This window comes from Sylvia atricapilla, chromosome Z, assembly GCF_009819655.1.
Source record: "Sylvia atricapilla isolate bSylAtr1 chromosome Z, bSylAtr1.pri, whole genome shotgun sequence".
Classification (NCBI taxonomy): domain Eukaryota; kingdom Metazoa; phylum Chordata; class Aves; order Passeriformes; family Sylviidae; genus Sylvia; species Sylvia atricapilla.
Genome location: NC_089174.1, coordinates 43,592,041 through 43,598,040, shown reverse-complemented (window position 1 = coordinate 43,598,040; position 6,000 = coordinate 43,592,041). Strand labels below are relative to the sequence as shown.

The following is a 6,000-nucleotide window of genomic DNA, read 5'->3' as shown; positions in this document are numbered from 1 at the left end:
CTAGGCACAAACCCTGCGGCCTCAAGCCCAGTGTCAGGGCAGCTCCTCAGTAGAGGGTGAGAAGTTTTAAAAGCTTTAATGGCTGTCACCGGCAGGGCAGCAGGAGGCAAGCCTGTGGGGAGTGCCTGTCCCTCTGTGGTACTAAGGAAAAGCCAGGCTGAGCAGCAGGGCCTCTTGTGCTGTTGTATGACAGAGGGGTAGGTCTGTTGCAGAAGGGCGTGTAGAAGGCTCGAGAAATACAACTTTAGACCGTAAGGAGAACATTGTGTCCCTTGCCTTTTAGCTGCTGTGACAGGAAGAAGAGCAGGGGCAAGCCTCTCCAAGACATTGGGTCAGGAGTACAGGACATGCAACAGTAGACAGGTTCCTCTGGTCTCCTGCCCATGCTTGAGGTATATCGGGGCGGGGTGTAAACAGCAGGAGCAGAAGATAATAGAGACCAAATTCTTTTTATTCAGTTCATTGTCCCATGATACAAAAGGGCTCATTACCATGACACCAGTCCCTGGAGAGAAGGGCAGATCCTTTCTCTGATGCTGAACTATTACGCCTGCATTTTCATGGTCAGCTGTTCCAGTGCTTCAGGCTCACACCACCACACGCTCTGTATAAAGCTTTCCAGAAACTCTGGGATATGATAGCCCTGGAGCCAAAAGAACAAACATTGAAAGACTCTCTTCCAGGAGTCCAGACCACACGAGGGCAAGTGGATGTAGTTCAGGGTCCCTGAGGAAGAAATGTGCAGATTCCCAGCTATCGTGTGTGCCTTGCTTCTAAAGGGTTTGCTCTGAGGTCAGAGGTCTAAGACCACAGCAGGCACCCAGAGCTGCCCTGCTTCCTGCAGCAGCCTCCGTTAGCCCTAGAGCTCCTGCAAACAGCTCCCCTGCAGCAATGCGGAGCCAGTTGTGCCTAGCAAGGTATTTCTGCCAGACGTCAGTCCCCGGTCTGTGTAGCTGCAGAGTGCTCATGCAGAGCCTTGGGGTTCAACTGGCCACCAGTGGCTCCCACTGCATGGGATGCTCCTGGTCCTGGTGACTATGCCAACTATGATATTACAAGTAGAGAGGCAGGAAATGGCTTGAGCCGTCTCATCCTCCATGTCCCCAGGGCTGAAATGTCCACATTAAAAGCAAGAAAGACTCTAACGCCTGTGTTATTTGCTAGAGATCAATTACAGATCAGTGTAAACAGCTGATCTCCCACTGAATTCACTTCTTTATTATACAATTTATTAGAGGATTATCCAGACAGCTCAGCTGGATGTTACTAGCACATCAATATTTATTCTGCCCTTTAGCAAGAAACAGAAGTGCAAAGCATAATTTTCTAGCCAAACTTTCAAGACAAACTTTTTGCTCATTTCCTTTTCTTATGCTGGAGAAGCCAGCTCAAGAGCAATGCTGTGCTCAAGATGAAGCCAGAACATGTCCAGGTTCTTGAGCTCCAAGAAAACTCCTGCCACTTGTCCTGTCACTATATGCCCCTTCCAAAAGCCCCTCCCCCTCCTTATTAAAGCCCCCTTTAGATGCTGAAGGACCACAATGAGGTCACCTCAGAGCCTTCTCTTTCCTTGCTGAACCATCCCAGCTCTTCATAGGAGAGCTGCTTCAGCCCTCTGATCATCTCTGTGGCCTCCTTGGAACTCACTCCCACAGGTCCATATCCTTATGCTGAGGGCTGCAGAGATGGATTCACAGGTGGCATCTCCCAAGAGCAATGTAGAGACAGAAAACTCATGAGACTCAAGCAATTTCTATGAGAAAGGTAAAGAAAAATTGCTTGGTTTTCTCTACCTTGAGCTCTAGTGACTTCCTGGAAGAAAACGGAGGGATGGGACTGCCAGGAGGACACAGCTGGCTTGTAGGTAGATGTGTGCCTTCTCCTTTGCATTGTCCAGTGGGGGTTATTACAACTGATGCAGCCTTATTCCTGAGATACAGAGGTACACCACTGTTCTGCAGAACTGGAGCTTCATTTCACAATTCTGGATAAGAATGTAGTCTTCTAACATCTCCTTCTTTGGACGCTTCTGCAGAAATTGCTAACACTTCCAGGAGAAATGTCTTTGGGAAATGTATTTGCATTTCAGCCTGTCTATGGAAAAGGATATGAAGTATTAAATGCCACCATAGATCACAGCAATAATCTTTAGCCTATGCTAAAGATCTGCTGAAAAATTCATCAGATCTTCCAGCATCAGGAGTAATCTTCTAATACTATTTGCATAGCACTGAAATTAAAGAATTGTATTTATCGTTTCTCATTTGAAGCAGACACATTACATTTGACAGCAATGGAATTAAAAGTTGAACCTCATCAGATTTTATTAACCTTACACAAGATGCTTGATCATATTAAAGATGCAGTTTCCAATCATTCATCCAGGTAAAACTCAAACTTTGTTTTTGAGGTCTTGTTGGTTTCAAATCCTTTTGAATTGTGGTCATTTAGGCTGAGCTTTATACCATCCTGCATAAAGATGAATAAATGCATGTAAATTTTACTTCAAAGCTATGGACTTTTATTTTTTTTTTTTTTAGACAGGAAACATTCCAGGACAGAACTTGATTCTGAGTGAAGCTGAGTTTGAGTATTCAAGCTGCTGACCAGATGAATGTTGTGGCATTCATGCTGAGGGCACAGCAACACTGGTGAGAAACGGGCCTTTCTCTGAGAGCACTTGTTAAGGATGCTCACCCCGGGTCTAGTGCTGGACCGTGCAGGCTGGCACCCTTTGCAGTCGCTTAGGAACCTCACACCCAGTCACCTCAACAATCTCTCGAGAGGTGAAGCAGCCTGGAACCAGCTGTCAGCGACTCATTTTACAGTCTCATTTACTCAGAGCAAGTGTTAGGACAGCAGAGCAGTTTGCTCCACCCAGAAGCTTTAGGTGCCTGGTCTGTTCTTCCTCCTCCCACTGCAGCTAAGTACCTGCATTCTAAAGACTGTGTGTCTGTTCTGAGGTCACACCTATTCACTACAGGCTGAGCACATGCAGGGCACAACCCTGGGATCTACCTCGATGCTTACTGCCCAGCCCCTTGCTATCCTATGCTGTTTCCAGTCTGCGTGTCCATCCCCACCCAAAGTTCCAAGACTCCTGTGGGGCATATCTGCTCTTCCTCATTCTCCCGCATAGATTACTTGCTTCTGTCCTCTTAGTGGAGCATCTCTTCTCATGGGCTGTGAGCTCTGCCCCCAGAATTGTCAGCCTGTGAATTCAGACATGGAAAAGCAGCCTTTATTTGCAATATGCACATACAAACTGCATAAACACATTCAAAATGCTTAGTATTAAAAAAAAAAAAAAAAAAAAACAACAAAACCTATGCGGCAGGAATGTGAAATGGTGATGAACACATCATTCTGCCAGCAGATGGCAACCAGAACAAAGAAACATGATTACTGATGATAAATAATTCCACATGAAATCAGGTGCATTTTACTCAGGGGAGCAATACAGCTGCCATCCACCACGAGGTGGTACATGGCAGAGTAGTGGTGGGGCACAGACAGGCCAAAACAAGCTGCCCACATTAGAAAAAGCAGAGCACAGAATGATGTCCCTTCTGCCTCTTCCCCTTTTATGAATCCCTAGGAAGATTTTATAGGACCCAAATATCCTTTTAAACATCTGGAGATGGTAAACAATTGCTTTTCAACCCTCCATAGGAGATGTGGTCCTCACATAGGAAAAGAAATAAAGAGATCTGACAGAGGTTCTTACCTTGCATGTGTGAGGCAGCACCTGCAGTATGTACAGGTGAGGAATTTCCAGGTTAATAGGTGTTAGGCTTATGGTGGTAGGAGCAGTAGAAAAGCCCAGTAAGAAGTGAGCGAGGGAAGAAAATGGGATGGTAGCTCCCACAGTGAAGATAGCTGAGAAAATAAAAACTATTGGTAATAAAATGAAAATTAAACCCCCCCTGCATTCACTCCTGGTTTCATGATGAGTCAGTAAAGGCATGAGTGGCAAATTTAGTCACAGTATATAAAAAAGTCTCAGTGTGAAATGAGATAGAATATACATTGGGTTCAACAGCCTTAATTCAGTACATTGGAAAAATGTGGCAGTCCAGTTCTTGTGGTTCAAAAATCCCTAGAACAGAACCTGGCACCTTATTTGCTTCTAAGGTGAGCCAACTGCTAGGACATGGACAGAACAGGTGTGCAGCAAGAAAGGAAGAGCTAAGAGAGACATCATAGCAGCTAACTGCAGTAGGTTACCAGTTTCTGTTTCTGCTTTGCTAGAGGTCAGTTTCCACATGAAGTCTAGTGAATTCATTGCTTTAGAAAATTCAGAAGATGAAAGATGACATCTTGGAACTGTTGACAAGAGGGAAGTCTTTGAGTCAAACTCCTCTAATACCTTCTAGGAATGCTGCGGCAGCAGTTTTGAACTTCGTCATGAGCCTGCCAGTACTAGGCTAGCAGGGATTGAAAGAGCAGACTCAGCAGAAGTACCAAACTCAAGCACTATGGAACATTCAGTGCTTCACAGCACACACAGCAGCATGCCTGCAATGGCAGAACAAGGTTTGTAATTTAAGTCAGCTTCCTGTGCAGGCTGGATGAGTTGTTTCTTCAGGTTTCTTCTGGCATGTTGGAAGTGTGCTGGACACATTGCATGTTGTCAGAACAGCAGTGCACTGATGATCCCATCTCCTGCAGAGCACTTGTGTTGTCCTGCTCCTCACCAGAGCTATGCACAAAGAAAGAAGTATTGCAGTTCATCAGTTAATAATGGCTGATCTGCCAGCACCATTATATACCAGAAAACTGCACAGCTATTAGTTTGTGTGTGCGCAGGGTTTGATTAGGAGCTGAAGCCACTCCAGGAGAACAGTTAGCAGCTTTACAGATTAAAGGAGAGGAGGAGTTCCTTCTAAGTTTGTATTAAAAGGGATCCTTCTAGATCAAGTCTTCACCCACCTACGTGCTCCGTTTTCCCTTCTTCAGTGTTTTTTGCCCAAAAATCTATCAGAACAACTTCTCTTACCCTCATAAGAGAGGTAGTGCTGAGGCAGGGCAAAACATTTCCTCTCCAACATTAGAGTAACGAGGTCAGGTGTCTTCAATTGCAGACTTGGAAGGCTTTGATTGCTACAGGTTGCTCTGCACACCACAGTACACAGAGTGTTTCTGCTGCCTTTTTTAATCCCCCACTCTGCCTTGTGTGCTTTGCTTGATATTGAATTTAAGGTCACGCTATTTCTTATGCATTCTGCTTACCTGGTATAATTACTGATGCTTGCTAGCTTGACTCTTCAGGATTTATATCTGCTGTGCTCTCCCAATTCAAGTCTTTCTAAATATACATCTGAGTAGCCAGAAGCCTTGCATATGGCACAGAAAGATGCACTTGATTAACATTATCCTCCTTTGCTATAGTGAAGGACCAGAAGAAGGTAACAATAAATTTTTCAGCACCCTTACTTGTTAGGAATAAACTGATTAGCAGCAAAAGTGATAGCATGTTCTGTACATGATACAAGAAGAAAGGTCTTTTAGCATCTTGGCACTTCCACCCATCCTTCTTTGGTCATGCCTGTCCATTCTCTTATCTCCTCCCTTTTTCCACCCTTCTCCTTGGGGATCCCCAATCCTATACCTCTGTGCTTTTAACTTTAAAAGAAACTTTCTCAATATCACCAAGTGGCTTGTTCTCACCTATGAAAGATCCTGCTTGCCCACTCTTGTTGCACAGTATGGAGCCAAAAGATGCTTTCTGGGCATCTTGTCAGTATGCTCCCAGCAGAAGCTCACCCTTTGCCATGCAACATTCCCTCAGATTCCTGCCATCTGCAGTCCTTCCTCACTGGATGTGTTGCCCCACCATCCCTACAAGCTGCTCATATTCCTCTCTCCTGTCTCAGTCGTGTCCACGTGCTCCTGTTCTCTTCCCTTTGATTACTACTACACACCTAGGCCGGAGCTTCCCTTGGACAGTGGAAAAACACTGCACCAGATCCTGTGCAAGAACCCCTTCAACCCCATACA

The 6,000-nt window shown here is 45.2% G+C and overlaps 1 long non-coding RNA gene across 1 annotated transcript; it reads right to left on the bottom strand.

Annotated features, from left to right (window-relative positions):
- Positions 1–1,197: 1,197 nt before the first annotated feature.
- Positions 1,198–5,428, bottom strand: LOC136374566 (uncharacterized). Its single transcript, XR_010745922.1, has 2 exons — positions 4,228–5,428; positions 1,198–2,469 (listed from the first exon to the last, which is right to left on the bottom strand). It is a non-coding gene; the product is annotated as an uncharacterized lncRNA (long non-coding RNA).
- Positions 5,429–6,000: the final 572 nt, after the last annotated feature.